The 18,166-nt window shown below is 44.6% G+C and overlaps 1 protein-coding gene across 8 annotated transcripts in view; it reads right to left on the bottom strand.

Annotated features, from left to right (window-relative positions):
• Window positions 1–18,166, bottom strand: part of LUZP1 (leucine zipper protein 1) — a 101,531-nt gene that overhangs the window by 13,276 nt on the left and 70,089 nt on the right. For 6 of the 8 annotated variants that reach the window (XM_027520796.1, XM_027520787.1, XM_027520815.1 and 3 more), the window contains one exon: window positions 15,967–16,070. The gene's annotated coding sequence lies outside the window, so the exon portion shown is untranslated. Of the gene's footprint in view, window positions 1–5,801; window positions 5,812–14,500; window positions 14,815–15,966; window positions 16,071–18,166 lie in introns of those variants that run through there. The other 2 variants (XM_027520836.1, XM_027520825.1) reach the window with 2 other exon arrangements.

Genomic DNA, 18,166 nt, shown 5'->3' with positions numbered 1-18,166 from the left:
AACAACATCAACAACTCTTCTCAGATCCATCAGAGAACTGAGGTCTCAGAGAAAACTGCTTCCCCCAAGTTAGACAGACAAGCTGATACAGAGAATCACAGTTTACCGGAGCATAAATGCATAGGTAGAAACCTCCATGGGAACTAGTAACAGAGTAGGAAAACCTAAACTGCACGGAGAGTCTGCTGGAGGCTCAGTGTGGACAGCTTTGGGAGTCAAAACCAACAGGCAGTTTGTCTCAGTTCTTTTTTTTTGGGGGGGGGGGGTTGTGGTGCCCAGTGGGGAGGGATGCACCACACTTTGTGAGCTGTACCTCCAGGAGCTGTACCAGGTTCCACAGTAAAGATGGGAGAAAAAAAATCCCCTCGTGCTGCCAGCTGGAGGAGGGTAAATTTAACCATTATGGAACCAGTGTCACAGCTACTGGACTCTTATCCAAACCTAATTGACCTGGGGGAAGGAAAATACCTAACTCCAGCTCCCTCTAACCTTCTACATGGAGGAAGGACTATGCCCAACTCCAGCCACCCTGTATTACCTAGGGAGTGGGGTAGGGAGAGGGGTGGCATGCAGACCCGACAATGAGAAGCACTTGTGAAATTCACAGCCAGGAGGCCTCAGGCTCACTGAAAACTGAGACCTAATCATGGAACAAGAGAATACGTCCCCTACACCTGACCACCACATCATTAAAGGCCTACTCACCTAAGTGCTTTTTCCCCATCATGTTCAGCTTTCAACAAAAATTACAAAGTGTACTAAAAACTAAAAATACAGTTTTTAAAGAAACAGAGCAACAATCAAAACCAGACTCAGATATGGCAAAGCTGTTGGAATTATTAGACAGAAATTCAAAACTATAATATGCTAAAGACTCTAATGGAAAAAGTAGACAACATCCAAGAACACATGGGTAAGGCAAGCAAAGAAATGGAAATTATAGTAAAGCATCAAAAGGAAATGTTAGAGGTCAAAATCACTAAAGAATGAAGAACGTCCTTGACTGTCTCATTAGTAGACTAGACACAGCTGGTAAACAGTCTCTGCACTTGAGGACACGTCAGTAGAAACTTCTAAATCTGAAAAGCAGAGGGGCGAAAAAAAAAAACGGGGAAAAAAATAAGTGTGGGATAGCTATAAGAAGTTTAACACAAATGTAATGGAACTACCAGAAGAAGAAAGGAAGAGAAGAAAAATCTGAAGCAACAGTGACATCACTTTCCAGAATGGTCATACAGCAAACCACAGATTCAGGAAGCTCAGAACACCAACCAGGATAAACACTAAAACGAAAGCACCAAGGCATATCATATTCACACTGCAGAAAATCAAAGATAAATGGGAAAAATCCTGAAAGAACTCAGAGAAAAAATACCTAACCTATAGAGAAACAAAGATAAGACGTAACACCTGGCTTCTCAGAAATCAACCCCGTGAGAAGAGTGTAAAGTAAAATGTTTTAAATGTTGAGAGAAAACACCACCAATCTAGATTTCTGTACCCTACAAAATCGTCCTTCAGTGATGAAGATGAAATAAACACTTTGGAGGAAGAATAAAAATTGAGGGGATCTGTTGCCAGTAGATCCACCTTACAAGAAATGTTAAAAGACATTCTTCAGTTCAGTTCAGTTGCTCAGTCGAGTCTCTTTGCGACCTCATGAACCGCAGCGCGCCAGGCCTCCCTGTCCATCACCAACTCCCAGAGCCCACCCAAACCCATGTCCATTGAGTTGGTGATGCCATCCAACCATCTCATCCTCTGTCTTCTCCTCCTGCCCTCAATCTTTCCCAGTATCAGGGTCTTTTCAAATGAGTCAACTCTTCACATCAGGTGGCCAAAGTATTGGAGTTTCAGCTTCAACATCAATACTTCCAATGAACACCCAGGACTGATCTCCTTTAGAATGGACTGGTTGGATCTCCTTGCAGTCCAAGGGACTCTCTAGAGTCTTCTCCAACACCACAGTTCAAAAGCATCAATTCTTCAGCGCTTAGCTTTCTTTATAGTCCAACTTTCACATCCATACATGACCACTGGGAAAACCATAGCCTTGACTAGACGGACCTTGTTGCCAAAGTAATGTCTCTGCTTTTTAATATGCTATCTAGGCTGGTAATAACTTTCCTTCCAAGGCATAAGCGTCTTTTAATTTCATGGCTGCAATCACCATCTGCAGCAATCTTGGAGCCCAGAGAAATAAAGTCAGCCACTGTTTCCACTGTTTCCCCATCTATTTGCCATGAAGTAATGGGACCAGATGCCATGATCTTAGTTTTCTGAATGTTGAGCTTTAAGCCAGCTTTTTCACTCTCCTCTTTCACTTTCATCAAGAGGCTCTTTAGTTCTTCTTCACTTTCTGCCATAAGGGTGGTGTCATCTTCATATCTGAGGTTATTGATATTTCTCCAAGCAATCTTCATTCCAGCTTGTGCTTCTTCCAGCCCAGAGTTTCTCATGATGTACTCTGCACAGAAGTTAAATAAGCAGGGTGACAATATATAGCCTTGACGTACTCCTTTTCCTATTTGGAACCAGTCTGTTGTTCCATGTCCAGAGGAACTAAACAGCCTTTTGATGAAGGTGAAAGAGGAGAGTGAAAAGCTGGCTTAAAAGTCAACTTTCAAAAAACTAACATCGTGGCTTCCGGTCCCATCACTTCATGGCAAATAGATGGGGAAACAATGGAAACAGTGAAAGTGAAAGTTGCTCAGTCATGTCTGACTCTTTACAACCCCATGGACTATACAATCCATGGACTTCTCCAGGCCATAATACTGGAGTGAGTAGCCTTTCCCTTCTCCAGGGGATCTTCCCAACCCAAGGATCGAACCCAGATCTCCCACAAAGCAGGTGGATTCTTTACCAGCTGAGCTACAAGGGATGTTCAAGGATTCACTAGAGTGGGTAGCCTATCCCTTCTCAAGCAGATCTTCCCAACCTAGGAGTTGAACCGGGGTCTCCTGCATTGCATGGAAACAGTGACTGACTTTATTTTCTTGGGCTCCGAAATCACTGCAGATGGTGACTGAAAGTGAAGTCACTCAGTCGTGTTCAACTCTTTGCAACGCCATAGACTGTAGCCTACCAGGCTCCTCCATCCATGGAATTTTCCAGGCGAGAGTACTGGAATGGGTTGCCATTTCCTTCTCCAGGGGATCTTCCCAACCCAGGGACTGAACCCAGGTGTCCCACATTGCAGGCAGACGCTTTACCTTCTGAGCCACCAGGGAAGCTTGCAGATGGTGACTACAGCCATGAAATTAAAGGACACTGCTCCTTGGAAGAAAAGCTATGACAAACCTAGATAGCATATTCAAAAGCAGAGACATTACTTTGCCAACAAAGGTCTGTCTAGTCAAAGCTATGGTTTTTCCAGTAGACATGTATGGATGTGAGAGTTGGACCATAAAGAAGGCTTAGCGCCAAAGAACTGATATTTTTGAACTGTGGTGTTGCAGAAGACTCTTGAGAGTCCCTTGGACTGCAAGAAGATCAAACCAGTCAATTCTAAAGGAAATCAGTCCTGAATATTCACTGCAAGGACTGATGCTGAAGCTAGAAGCTCTGATACTTTGGCCACCTTATGTGAAGAACTGACTCATTAGAAAAGACCCTGATGCTGGAAAAGATTGAAGGCAGGAGGAGAAGGGGACGACAGAGGATGAGATGGTTGGATGGCATCACCGACGCGATGGACATGAGTTTGAGCAAGCTCCGGGAGATGGTGATGGACAGGGAGGCCTGGCATGCTGTAGTCCATGGTGTTGCCAAGAGTTAGACACGACTGAGCAACTTAACAACAACAAAATGCATGCTAAGTCACTTGAGTCATGTCTGACTCTTGGACATGCAGCCCGCCAGACTCTGTCCATGGATTCTCCAGCCAAGAATACTGGAGCGGGTTGCCATGCCCTCCTCCAGGGGATCTTCCCAAACAAGGGATTGAACCAAGGTCTCCCACTTTGCAGGTGGATTCTTTACCATCTGAGCCACCAAGGAAGCCCAAGAGGGATTTGAGGAGATGACAAATGTTACTACCTGTCTCCAACCCCAAGATCTCCCCCATTAATTATACTTTAAGCCTACAGCCACCAGGTGGAGCCCATGTTCAGCTTTTGCAAACACTAAGGTCAGAGGTGTTGGAAATGGTCTCCCTCCCTGGGCCTCTCAGATCATGCCCACTCCAGGATTATTCTTCCCTCTCCACCACTTGGCTCCCCTGTATATTGTCTTTGTCTTCTCACTTTTGGTTCTTTCAGTCTCCCCTTCTCCTTTCCCCAAGCTTACAGGCTTCCTCATTCTCAAGAATGGAGAGTAAAACACCCCTTCAGTGGTACTTTTATAAGAAAGAAACCTCTTTCCTTATTCCCATCAACATTTCCACATACAAAAGCACTTGTTTGGGGACCTCTCTAGTGGTCCAGTGGCTGAGATTCCAAGCTCCAGTGCAGGAGGCCCAGGTTCAATCCCTGATCGGGGAACTAGACCCCACGTACCACAACAAAAGAGCTCCCATACAGCAACGAAGATGGGAGATCCCACATGCTGCAACCAAAGCCGAGCACAACCAAGTACATTAATGTAAACACACACACACGTCGTTTTCATACTTCCCTGGTGGCTCAGCAGAAAGAAGCCACTTGCCAATGCAGGAGATGCAGGTTCGATCCTTGGGTCAGGAAGATCTAGAGAAGGAAATGACAATCCACTCCAGTATTTTATTTTTTAAAACTGCTGTGGAAGAAGAGAGGGAAGAAATCCCACATGTACATGGGAAGAATGGCAGACTGTGAATGAACAGGAAGCAGGCAGGGCTGACCACCTTACAGGACCTTATAAATTATCTTTGGGCCACTTCAGTATTCTAGACTGGGAAATCCCATGGATAGAGAAGCCTGGCAGGCTACAATCCCTGAAGTCTCAAAGACTCAGACATGACTTTAAGAGACTAAACAACAGCAGTTAAAAAAAACACACACAAAGCCTCTTAATAAGGGTAAAACAAGAGAGTAAAAAAGCTGGCTTGAAACTCAACATTAAAAACACTAAGATCATGGCATCCAGTTCTGTAACTTCAGGGCAGACAGAAGAGGACAAAGTAAAAGCAGTGACAGACTTTATTTTCTTGGGCTCCAAAATTACTGCAGACGGTGACTGCAGCCATGAAATTAAAAGATGCTTGCTCCTTTGAAGGAAAGCTTTAACAAACCCAGACAGTGTATTAAAAAGCAGAGACATCACTTTGCTGACAAAGGTCTGCGTAGTCAAAGCTATGGTTTCTCCAGTGGTCATGTATGGATGTGAGAGTTGGACCATAAAGAAGGCTGAGCACCGAAGAATTGATGCTTTTGAACTGTGGTGTTGGAGAAGACTCTTGAGAGTCCCTTGGACTGCAAGGAGATCAAACCAGTCAATCCTAAAGGAAATCAATCCTGAATATTCATGGGAAGGACTGATGCTGAAGCTCCAATACTTTGGCCACCTGATGCGAAGAACTGACCCTGATGCTGGGAAAGACTGAAGACAAAAAGAGAAGGGAGGCAGCAGAGGCTGAGATAGTTGGATAGCATCACCAACTCAATGGACATGAATTTGAGCAAGCTCTGGGAGACAGTGGAGAACAGGAGCCTGGCATGCTGCAGTCCACGGAGTGAAAAAGAGCTGAACACAACTTAGAGACTAAACGACAGTAAAAAAAAAAAAAGAAAATTACAATTTTTAAAAATTTATTTTTTAATTGAAAGATAATTGCTTTATGAATTTTTTAACTACCAATTTTATACGAAGGGTGGAGGGACAGGGGACTGAACTAAGTATGGGCCATAAATCACTTTTAAGTGAATAGATACAAAGGATCTATATTGGCATAGCAGTTATTGGAGGACAAATGATATATGATGCTTCAACAAAATGCTTTAAAACAACTTATCCTCATAAATATGATAGACAGCCATTAAATTGTATACTTTAAAGACAGGAACTTCATGAGAGGAACTGTTCAGCTTATCCCAAACTGAAACATTCTCCTCAATATGTCTTATTTATACTAATTTATACTACATTTTTCATAAACAAATCCCTTTCTCAGAAGAGGGAAATGTTAAACTTAAGTACAGTCCCATCTATAAATTAGAATTCTGAATTAGTAGAGTCCAGGAATAACTGATTTTTAAAATTCATTTGGATTTAGTGTTAATTCCACCTACATGTTTTGTTCAAGACTCTGATATGAATCAAAGAATGAAGAAACTAAACCCATGGAATATGTCGGGCTTCCCAGGTGGCACTAGTGGTAAAGAATCTGCCTGCCAATGAAGGTGACCCAAGAGTTGTGGGTTTGATATCAGGTGTTGGGAAGATTCTCTGGAACAGAAATGGCAACCTGCTTCAGTGTTCTTGCCTGGAAAATCCCAAGGACAGAGGAACCTGGTGGGTTACAGTCCATGGGGCGGCAAAGAGTCAGACACAACTACACAGCTGAGCACACACTGCTGTGGCTGTTGTTCACTCAGTCGTGTCCAACTCTTTGCGACCCCATGGACTGCAGCAGGCACTGATTATACAGCAAACATCAACAGAAAATTATCACACACCACTACTCAAAGTCCTTTTAAACAGCCTTATTGCTCTCAGGGCAAAGCCCAAACCCAAACTCCCCAGCATGGCATGTGAGTGAATCGCTCAGTTGCGTCCAACTCTTTGTGACCCCGTGGGCTGCAGCCTGCCAGGCTCCTGTCCATGGAATTCTCCAGGCAAGAATACTGAAGTGGGTTGCCATTTCCTTCTCCAAATGGCATGTGAGGTCCTTCACAATCCACCTTGCCTATCACTTCAGCCTCATCTTCAAACTCCACATAGGCTCTGCATTCTCCAAGTTCCACAAACCGTGCACTCTATCTCACCTCTAGGCCTTCACTAGGTTGGTAATCATTCCTTCTTATTTGCTTCAAATCCCACCGTAGGCACCTCCTCCTGGAGCATGTCCTTCCTGAAACCCTGAACGAGATCGGGCACCACTTTCATGCACTTTAGTCTGCTGTGCTGGTCCCACCACAGCACTCACCACAATGCATTCAGGTTTTATTTACTCATCTTATCTCTCCAACTTGTTCCTTATTCATCATTGTATTCTCAGCACCCAGCAAGAAGCCTAGCACATAATTAATGCTTAAAATTTGATGAATGAATGGCTGAATGTGCCCCCTAATTATTAAATAGCTGATCAGTCCTTTGGCAATAACCATTAACAGAAAATAATAATAATAAATGATGTCAAGGAGTCAGTTACTCGTGAATTACAATGCAGAAAACCGACAAGAACAGACGCAGCCAGCACAGACATCAGGTCCTGTGGTGATCCTCTGGAAGGTCTCCTCCCAAGCCCCAAGCCACCTGCACAGTACTCCTCCCTGCTGGGCAATGACCCATCTGGCTTTCAGGTCTATGCCATGGAAATAGGACATAAATACCAGAACACCACACCATTCACACAGACTCTCACTACTGGAGAAAGTTGAAGCAAAAAATACTTTGGATCTTCTTCCTCTCCTTAGAAAGTGATTTCAGAGCCAAAATTCAGCTAAAATATCATTCAGTCCATTGACTTTCAAACTGGACTCGGCAACTCCCACCCTGGGGAAAAAGGGTGGGCAAAGGTCTGAGCAGGCTGTCAGGGCCCCTCTCTCTTGTCAACCAAAGAAACTGATTTTAGTTTCTTAACATATTGAAAGTGAAAGTGAAAGTCGCTCAGTTGTGCCCGGCTCTTCGAAACCCCATAGACTACACAGTCCGTGCAATTCTCCAGGCCAGAATACTGGAGTGGGTAGCCTTTTCCTTCTCCAGGGGATCTTCCCAACCCAGGGATTGAACCCAGGTCTTCCACATTGCAGGCAGATTCTTTACCAGCTGAGCCACCAGGGAAGCCCAAGAATACTGGAGTGGGTAGCCTATCCCTTCTCCAGCAGATCTTCCAGACCCAGGAATCAAACCAGGGTCTCCTGCATCGCAGGACTCCCGCAATGGTAGGAGTTGGTAAGACTCCTCTTTACCAACTGAGCTATCAGGGAAGGTCCTAACATATTGGGCTTCCCCGACATGACTGTAACGAAAGAGTTCTACCTCTTTTATTTAAAATAAAACTGCTTGTTTGGCCTAATCCTCTAATTTTAAAAATGAAAGAACTGAGACTCGAGATCTCTCCAGCAACTTAGCAAAATCAAGGACTTTAGTCTCCTGACTCTACCCAGAACTCTTCGCACTGGGTTAAATCACTTCCCTACAAATTCTTCAGCATTTTTACAAAGTGAGGAGTTCTGATTATATACAGACCAGTAACAGATACAAAGGGAACAAATACAGGACAGTCTCAAACTGAGCACAACTATATATTAAGTAGTTACTATATGGGTCACTAAGACTCAGACATGACTGAGTGACTTCACTTTCACTTTTCACTTTCATGCATTGGAGAAGGAAATGGCAGCCCACTCCAGTGTTCTCGCCTGGAGAATCCCAGGGACGGCAGAGCCTGGTGGGCTGCCGTCAATGGGGTCGCAGAGAGTCAGACACAACTGAAGTGACTTAGCAGCAGCAGCAGCAGCATACAGGCTTTCTCTAGGAATCCCTAATCTATCTACTTGAATAAATTAGTTCTCTGATGTTTTTTCATCCATCCAAAGACAATATGGTAATCCCCTGGCATGGAATGCACTTAGCACTTAGCAGAATGCCTCCCACACAAGTACAACAAATAGTAGCTATTACTATTACTTGTGGCTCAGATGGTAAAGAATCTGCGTGCAGGGCTGGAGACCCCGGGTCAATCCCTGGGTCTGGAAGATCCCCTGGAGAAGGGAATGGCAACCCACTCCAGTATTCTTGCCTGAAGAATACCGTGGACAGAAGAGCCTGGCCCGCTACAGTCTATGGGGTTGCAAAGAGTTGGACACAGCCCAGCAGCTAACATTAACCACTCAGCTTACACAGTAACCTTTTGGAATAGGGACCCTCAAACCTGCCCAAGGTCACACAGCTAGTAAGCAGGACAGCTAGATGGTGAACCCAAGTTCCAAAGACCACATTCCTTTTAGAATGCTACCCTCTTTGGCAGACTCATTTTTCTTCTCCATGCCTTATCAACCCCACCTACCTCACAGCAAAGGTTAAGGTCAGCAAAAGCTCTTTGGGAAAGTCCTATGCATCAGATCAGATCAGATCAGTCACTCAGTCATGTCCAAATCTTTGCGACCCCATGAATCGAAGCATTCTAGGCCTCCCTGTCCATCACCAACTCCTGGAGTTCACCCAGACTCACGTCCATCGAGTCAGTGATGCCATCCAGCCATCTCATCCTCTGTCATCCCCTTCTCCTCCTGCCCCCAATCCCTCCCAGCATCAGAGTCTTTTCCAATGAGTCAACTCTTCACATGAGGTGGCCAAAGTACTGGAGTTTCAGCTTCAGCATCATTCCTTCCAAAGAAATCCCAGGGCTGATCTCCTTCAGAATGGACTGGTTGGATCTCCTTGCAGTCCAAGGGACTCTCAAGAGTCTTCTCCAACACCACAGTTCAAAAGCATCAATTCTTTGGCGCTCAGCCTTCTTCACAGTCCAACTCTCACATCCATACATGACCACTGGAAAAACCATAGCCTTGACTAGACGAACCTTTGCTGGCAAAGTAATGTCTCTGCTTTTGAATATGCTATCTAGGTTGGTCATAACTTTCCTTCCAAGGAGTAAGCGTCTTTTAATTTCATGGCTGCGATCACCATCTGTAGTGTTTTTGGAGCCCAGAAAAAAAAAGTCTGACACTGTTTCCACTGTTTCCCCATCTATTTCCAATGAAGTGATGGGACCGGATGCCATGATCTTAGTTTTCTGAATGTTGAGCTTTAAGCCAGCCTTTTCACTCTTCACTTTCACTTTCATCAAGAGGCTTTTTAGTTCCTCTTCACTTTCTGCCATAAGGGTGGTGTCATCTGCATATCTGAGGTTACTGATATTTCTCCCGGCAATCTTGATTCCAGCTTGTGCTTCTTCCAGTCCAGCGTTTCTCATGATGTACTCTGCATATAAGTTAAATAAACAGGGTGACAATATACAGCCTTGACGAACTCCTTTTCCTATTTGGAACCAGTCTGTTGTTCCATGTCCAGTTCTAACTGTTGCTTCCTGACCTGATACAAATTTCTCAAGAGGCAGATCAGGTGTTCTGGTATTCCCATCTCTTTCAGAATTGTCCACAGTTTATTGTTATCCACACAGTCAAAGGCTTTGGCATAGTCAATAAAGCAGAAATAGATGTTTTTCTGGAACTCTTGCTTTTTCGACGATCCAGCGGATGTTGGCAATTTGATCTCTGGTTCCTCTGCCTTTTCTAAAACCAGCTTGAACATCAGGAAGTTCACGGTTCACATATTGCTGAAATTTCACTAGGAAGAATCCTCCTAAAAAGAGCAACTCACTAACATCAGCCCTCCACCCTGGGAAAACAAGGAAATGGACTGAAAATGGGGTTAGTGTCACTTATCTCTGACCTTTCAGCCCTACAAATAGCCAGAGAAAGAGATGCTTTACTCTTCCAGGACCATCCACAAAGGGAAGAGACAGATGCCTTTCCTTCCAGTCCTACTGCATTCCCCATCAAGTATGTGTCTCCAGTTAAAATTCATTTATTCTGGAGACATCTATGGAACATCCATGATGAACCCACCATCTAGCCAAGTGCTAGAGAGAGATGGTTAAAACTCAACCCCTGCCTTTAAGGAATCAGAAAACTAGACCTAACTATAAAACAAGAATAAAGAGGCCTCCCTGACCATCTCACAAAACACAGCACCCACTCTTCTGGATCCTTGTTCTCTTTTCCTGTTTTTTTTTTTTTTTTTCCCCACTTAATACATTTCACCACCTGATAAGTGTGCTGGGAGCTTAGAAGAAGCAATTAATTGTGCCCAAGGGTGTGGGTCTGGGAAGGAAATTATGTATATTAAGCCTCAGAAATCATGGGAAAGTGAGGAACAGGACAGGGAGACCATTCTTTAATGCCAACTTCCCCCTCCCCACCAGTGTCTCCCTCAGCTCCAACTCATACTAGCAAGATGCCCCACCAACTGTCTCTCATGAGCCCCTTTCTGCCAAAGGTTTTGAACCTAGTTCCAAGGGGCTCTATCCAGCATTCTGGAAGCTGGCTCTTTTTCCTGTCCTGGTGGGCCAGGAAGGTCTAAAATAGTACATAGTCAAACTTGGCCTGCCCTTTCCCCCAACACAGCTGCCATGATTCACTTCCTGTTCCCAACAGTCATTTAAAGTAGAGGATCTGCAAATTTTTTCTTTCAAGTTTGATGGTATCCATATAAGTATATGACTTAGCTTGACAACAAGTATTTTAGGCTTTGTAAGCCCTAAGGTCTCTGTCCAACTACTCAACTGCCATCGCAGTGTGAAGCAGCCATCCACAGTACATAAGCAAATGATGAATCTGTGTTTCAACTAAACTTTACCTACAAAAACAGGCAGTGGGCCTGTGGACCAGTTTGCAAGTCCCTGATCTAAAGGAAAATGGGAGAACTATTTTAAAGCAGCTTCCTCCTGACAATTCCTAGTTGCCCGTCTTAAAACTTTCGGCTATCCACATCTCGCCATCACTTCTTGAGTGTTTCTCTTTAATTACTGAACTTAATAAATTATTTTTCCCAGAATCATAAATTCATTTTAGACAGGCATTTTTGGATTTTAGATTTAGATATGCATATTTTAGACATGCAAACCTTGGGGTTGGGAGCCCAACTAGCATATAGACATTTTCCGGGTTGGATAGGATTTAGAGATCATCTGATCCAACCTCCCACTCAATGAAGAAATTATCTAGCGAGTAGTCATTCAGCTCCTATTCAAACAATTCTAATGACAGGAAGGATACTCATTTCCTCCCAAGGCAACTCATTTCATCTTCAGACAGCTCTATGGCAAGATACTCTACCTGTTTCTTCTCAGTACATTTTACCACTTAATTCTTTGTGTATTTGCTTACTGTCTCTTTACTAGATCGTATGATCTACGAGGTCAGGAACATGGTTTGGGGTTTTTTGGGGGGTGGACCTCTTCTTTACTGCTGTCTTTCTAGCAGTTTGAACAGCGGTACAAAAAAGGTATAAAGCAATCATTTACAGAGAGGAAGGGAGGGAGGGCAGGCGAGTAAAACAATGATGCACTTGGGGACTTTAAGTGACTCGGCAGTACTGACATGCCAGGCGCAGGGGAGCAGCAGGGCAGGTGAACTGGCATCGCTGGCGCAGCACAGAAGCCCCTGCAATCTCACAGCAAGCGCAGAGGCTAGAGTGGTAATGTTTGAGGAGCACATGTAGAATTCTCCCCTTTCCCTCTGCCTCTTTCTTCCAAGCCTCCCCTGCCCCATTCTGATAGTTGGTAATCTCTCACTGCAGTTTTCTGAAGTCTGTTCAGACAGCCCCTCCTCCAACAAAAGTACACAGCCCTAAAACTTGTAGATACAAAATTCCCCTCTTATGCACAAGTGATATGTTTCAAGACCCCTGGTGGACGCCTGAAACCACACCCAGCACCAAACCCTATATGTACTATGTCTTTGCTATACACTTGACCCTGGAACAACACGGGTTAGGTGCAACGACCTTCTAAGCACTCAAAAATCTGTGTGTAACTTACAGTTGGCCCTCCATATATTCAGCTCCTCTGCATCCTGGGTTCTGGGTCTATGGATTCAACCAACTGCAGCCCATGCTGTACTGCAGTATTTACTATAGAAAAGCATCCACATAAAAATGGACCCATACAGCTCAAGCCTGCACTGTTCAAGAGTCAACTGGATAAAGGCTGGGTCAAGGATTCATTCACATTACTCAGAACAGCAGGCAACTCAAAGTTATAAATTCTTTATTTCTGTGCAGTGTCCAACTCTTTGTGACCCTTTGGACTATAGCCCACCAGGCACTCTGTCCATGGAATTTTTCAGGCAAGAATACCAGAATGGGTTGCCATTACCTCCTTCAGAGGATCTTCCTGACCCAGGGATCAACCCTGCTTCTCTGGCGTCTCCTGCACTGCAGGCAGATTCTTTACCTGCTGAGCCATCAGGAAAGTCTCCGTTTATTTCTGGAGTTTTCCATTTAATATCTCTGGTTGACCTGATCCATCTTACAGTTACATTATTTACCTTTTTTTTTTTAATTTCAACCTGAAAGTCAGTTTCGATCAATAGTTTCAACTGTCTAAATATTTTCTACACCTTCCAATTTATAAGCATTCACTGTTTATCTAACAAGTACATCTTTTCTGTATCTTCATCCAAATTGATTTTCAAATTGTTAAATAAAATATAACCAAGAAAAGCCCTCCAGAACGCCATTAAAAACAATCCCTCTAAATAAACATCAATCTATTAACCAGTACTTGCACATCACCTACATGCAAGCTGGCCCCAAATTCTGTCTTGGGGTCACATGAGAAAATGTTAAATACCTAATTTCAGCACTTTAGACACATTACGTTTTTAGCACATTTCTGAACCCCCAGTCCAGCCTAGGAGCCTTTTCAAAAAATGAACTGCCCTGATATACATCAAAGTGCTGGATATATGGTTAATTATCCCTGGATGGTGTGATTTCCCACCCCCCTAATACTTCAATAAAAAACTTGTGCTGATTTTACAACTTACACAAAATCATGGCAAAACCTAAAGGAAAAAAAAAATTATCAGTTCGTATGAGTTAGTGACTTGCAGGGTCCTCTCTCTGCTCTTATCCTTTGCTTAATCTGTTTTAGAATTCTACCAGGGATCACTGTCAAGTTTCTAATGATACTCTCAAGCCCATGTGACCTAAGGGTTAACTCCAGATAAATCAAACATATCTACAGCGACAGTCAGAACTTGACTCTGCCTTCAAACGACATCCAGAATCCATTCCTTTCTGGCCACGCAGCACTGCCACCCTCATCCCTGTCCTGACGACTGACAGAGGCAGAAGCTTTCTACCTGTCTCCTTGCTTCCGCCATTGCCCATTTCCCCCCATCCTCCACAGTCTATTCCCCAGCGGGAAACAGAGTAAGCCTTTTAAAACCTAAGTCAGGACTTCCATGGTTGTCCAGTGGCTAAGATTCTGCGCTCCCAATGCAGAGGGCCCAGGTTTGATGCAGGAACTAGAGCTCACATGCCGCCACTGAAGATCCTACATTCACAATCAAAAAAGACCCTGAGTGCTACAACTAAGACCTGGCACAGCCAAATAGATAAGCATTTATTAAAAAGAAAAACAAAAAACAAACAAGTCCAGTCATGTCTCTCTCCTGCTGTCCACTCCTCAGTGGCTCCTATCTCAGAATAAAATGCCCTGAGTGCAAAGGCCCTTCCCCAGCTCTCGGGCCCGGGGTGAGCTGCAGCCAGCTCTGCTCTGTCCGGTCCCTACACGCTCTCCCATACTCCTCTCCAGCCCCGCTGGTCCTGCGACAGGCACACTCACGCTTGTGTCTCAGGGCTTCTCCATCTGCTCTTCCCTCCGCCTGGAATGCTCTTCTCCCATGTAATTCCTTGGGTGTGTTTCTCACTTCTTTCAGATCTTGGCTTAAAGTATCACCTCATCAGAGACCTTTCCAGATGACCTGACAGAAAGTAACAGTCTCTCCGCTCCTCATCAGTTCCAACTGCCACCTTAGCCCGCTCTTGTTCTTCTGCGCACCTGTCACATGTAGGTGTTACTTATTTACTGTATCTAACTATTCACTTTTTTAATGTTTTGACCCGTTAGAGTATATTCCCTGAGAACAAGAATTTTTTTCTGTTTTGTTCAATGCTGAATACTTAGCTCTAGGCATGCGGTAAGTGGTACCCTCAGGACATAAGCGCAGTATATGGCAAAGTATGTATGAGAGGTACGTGTAATAAATTTTATTGATGAAAATGATTACTCCCCCCTCCCAAATTCACCAAGTATATTAAAAAAAAAAAGGGTGCTCCAATAAAGAGAGACTAAAGCACCCTCAGAAAGATCAATGAACAAATGAGTACTGACTGCCACTCCACCCAACCAAAAATGAATTTCATTACCTACCCAGTTCCCTGAGGTAGGAAAAATGCTCCAGGGAAAGGAACAGAACAAGAATCCTGAACCAATTAACAGATCAAGAATTTGTCTTCAAGTTCCCCACTCTCTCAAGAAGAGCCTGTCCTGTCCATAACTGTGCCTGCTTCCAGGAGCTCCCGTGAGACTGAGAAGTCTCACGAAAGATTCCTTTCCTATGTCCAGCCACTCCTATGCGTAGAACCCATTTCCCAGACTCACCCTCTGGTTGCCCCATTGCCCCACCTTCCAGAGAACCCCACTCTAATGAGTCGACAGCTACCATAGGGACCAAGACCATGAGGTCCTCTGGCCACTCTGCTCAAGCGTCTTCTGTTTCATCAGTACCCTCACTTCCTTATTCAACACCACTAATAAAACACTGGACACAGAATCCAGAAAGGGCTAGGAAGGAACTAGCTGGCAGTCACTCCCTCAACCAAAAAGTGACGTGCTCAGAAGAGAAACTTAGTGAAATGAAAACAACCAGGTTTAAAATCTAGTTCTGCCATCGGCCACTTGTATGAACTTAGAGAAGTTACTTAAACCTCTCAAAGCTCATTTGTTTGTGGTGAAAATAACAACACTTACCTCACACTTTGGTGTAAATATTAAGGGATATAATGTCTTTCATATAGTAAGTGTTCAGTAAATGGTAGACTGGCTGGTAGACTGAGTGAGAAAACGTGTGAGGTGCTTAGCACAGTACCTGGTTCAGAAGGGATCATCAATAAATACCTCCCTCTCTCACAATGGTGGAAAAACTGTAGAGACTACAGAAACTACTCCTCGCCCCGCGTGGCTGCGCACACTGTGTCACACTTACCATCCTCGCCCCAGTGTGGCTGAGCACACTGTGGCACACTTACCATTTAGGGGACTGAAGTTTCCTGTCAATGCTTCTGCCTGCTCCCGATGCTTGCTGTCGTGGACACGGTCACGCACTATACTGCAATGGAAGCTGCCTCTTGACCTGGAGAGAATATAAATAGAAGGCAGAGAGAGGTAAAATGTGAATCGCACAAGACTGGGCTGAGCCTGTCTCCCTCCTCAGGGAAGAGGGGGCATCTGGCTCTGGAAACTTCCCCTTTCCTATCGGATGGCATGGTCCCAAGACTACACTGTCATTCCTGAAATTAACAAACCTATACATTCCCCAATGGTCTAAACATTCATATGACAGCTTACATCCAGAAGGGATCTCAGAAATCTAGTTCAATGCCCTCATTTTAAGGAAGGAAACTAAACTTGGAAAGAGTGAGTCACATAACTGCTTAGGGCTGAAGCTGGGATTCCACTAAAAATCAGATGTTCTGGAATATGGGCAAGGAAAAAAACCCAAACATCTGTGGAGTATCCACCACACCCTGGACAATATGTTTTACGTTTTACACCAGACAATACCACAATAATGTTACTCCCTTATAGACAAAGAATCTAAATTTCAACAAGACAAGTGACTTGTCCAACATCTTAGTTGTGAGTGACAGAGACTTTAAATCCAAGACTGTCCAATTACAAAAGTCATGTCACCATGCTGACTCTCATTGGAGTACCTTCTAGACTTGGTTCTCAAAACAGCCCTGAACCAGCCAATATCAATCAGAACAAAAAGAGAGCCTCTTGAACTTTCCTGGTGGCCCAGTGGTTAAGAATCGGCCTGCCAATGCGGGGGACATGGGCTTGATCCTACGTGCCTCGGGGCCAGTAAGCCCATGCGCAGCAACTACTGAGCCCGCCCACTGAGCTACTGAAGCCCATGTGTCCTAGGGCCCACGTTCCACGAAGAGAAGCCACTGCAAGGAGAAGGCTGGGCACCAAAACTAGCGAGCTGCCCCTACTCACAACTAGAGAAAGTCCGTGCAGCAGCCAAGACCCAGAGTAGCCAAATAGAAAATAAAACAAAATTTAAAAAATAGAGCCTCTCTGCCTGCAAACTTTACCCCCAGTTTTGTAACAAACCTTCTACAAGAGAGTTGAAAAGCCTCCTAACCCACTGAATCTTACCCCAACTCTGGAGAAGAGTAAATGAAGGTGGAAGATCTGGGTTAAACATCTGTCTATCCCGGTCTTAAGAAAGAATGGAAAGATGGCTTCTAAGCTAGTGGCAAGCTTAGAGGTTTCCGTACGTGGTCCTGCACCCATGGCACCTCCTTTCATCACAGCTGCCCACCCCTCCCTTGCATACCCCCACAGACCACCCTGTGACCTCCCTGCAAGGTTGCTGCTGCTACTGCTGCGTCGCTTTAGTTGTGTCCAACTCTGTGCGACCCCTTAGACGGCAGCCCACCAGGCTTCCCGTCCCTGGGATTCTCCAGGCAAGAACACTGGAGTGGGTTGCCATTTCCTTCTCCAATGCATGAAAGTGAAAAGAAAAGTGAAGTCGTTCAGTCGTGCCCGACTCTAGCGACCCCGTGGATTGCAGCCTACCAGGCTCCTCCGTCCATGGGATTTTCTAGGCAAGAGTACTGGAGTGGGGTGCCATTGCCTTCTTCTGTTGCTAGGTCCCCTTTAATCCAATTTCCATACCTCTATTACCAACCCCATAACACATTCAAATATACAGAATCTGCCTGTACCTCCATCCTCCTGGGGAGAAAGGCTAGAATAAAGATGGAGAAGTAATAAAATGATAGCTTTTCCCAAATGGCCTTTAAAAAGATGAAGGCTTGAAGTCTCAAGCCAATAAGACCTAAGAGAGAATTATTGATAAGCAATGAACACAGCTAGAAAAGAAGAAGAAAAAGGACCTGTATTAAGGGCAGCACCTGAAGGATGGCTTGGGTGGGCGGGCTTCAAAAAAAGAATCAATCTAAGCAGATTAAGTGTGGTTGCTATTCAAACAGCAGGACTGGCCCACAGACCTTCTGTCCTGCCCCCTCCACCCTTTTTACACACATACACATCCCTTCCTTTGCATAGCCTAGAACCTTTCCTACATAAACATTTTAAACTCCAAGAAATGGCCACATAAATCTGGTCTGTCACCACCATGGTCTCTGCAGCCCTAACAGTGGCAGCAGCGCCTCTACTGAAGCCGCTGCCCCCACCTCCAGCCAAACCTGCTGG

This window comes from Bos indicus x Bos taurus, chromosome 2, assembly GCF_003369695.1.
Source record: "Bos indicus x Bos taurus breed Angus x Brahman F1 hybrid chromosome 2, Bos_hybrid_MaternalHap_v2.0, whole genome shotgun sequence".
Classification (NCBI taxonomy): domain Eukaryota; kingdom Metazoa; phylum Chordata; class Mammalia; order Artiodactyla; family Bovidae; genus Bos; species Bos indicus x Bos taurus.
Note: the sequence above shows the minus strand (reverse complement) of the source record. Positions and strands in the feature narration are given on the sequence as shown.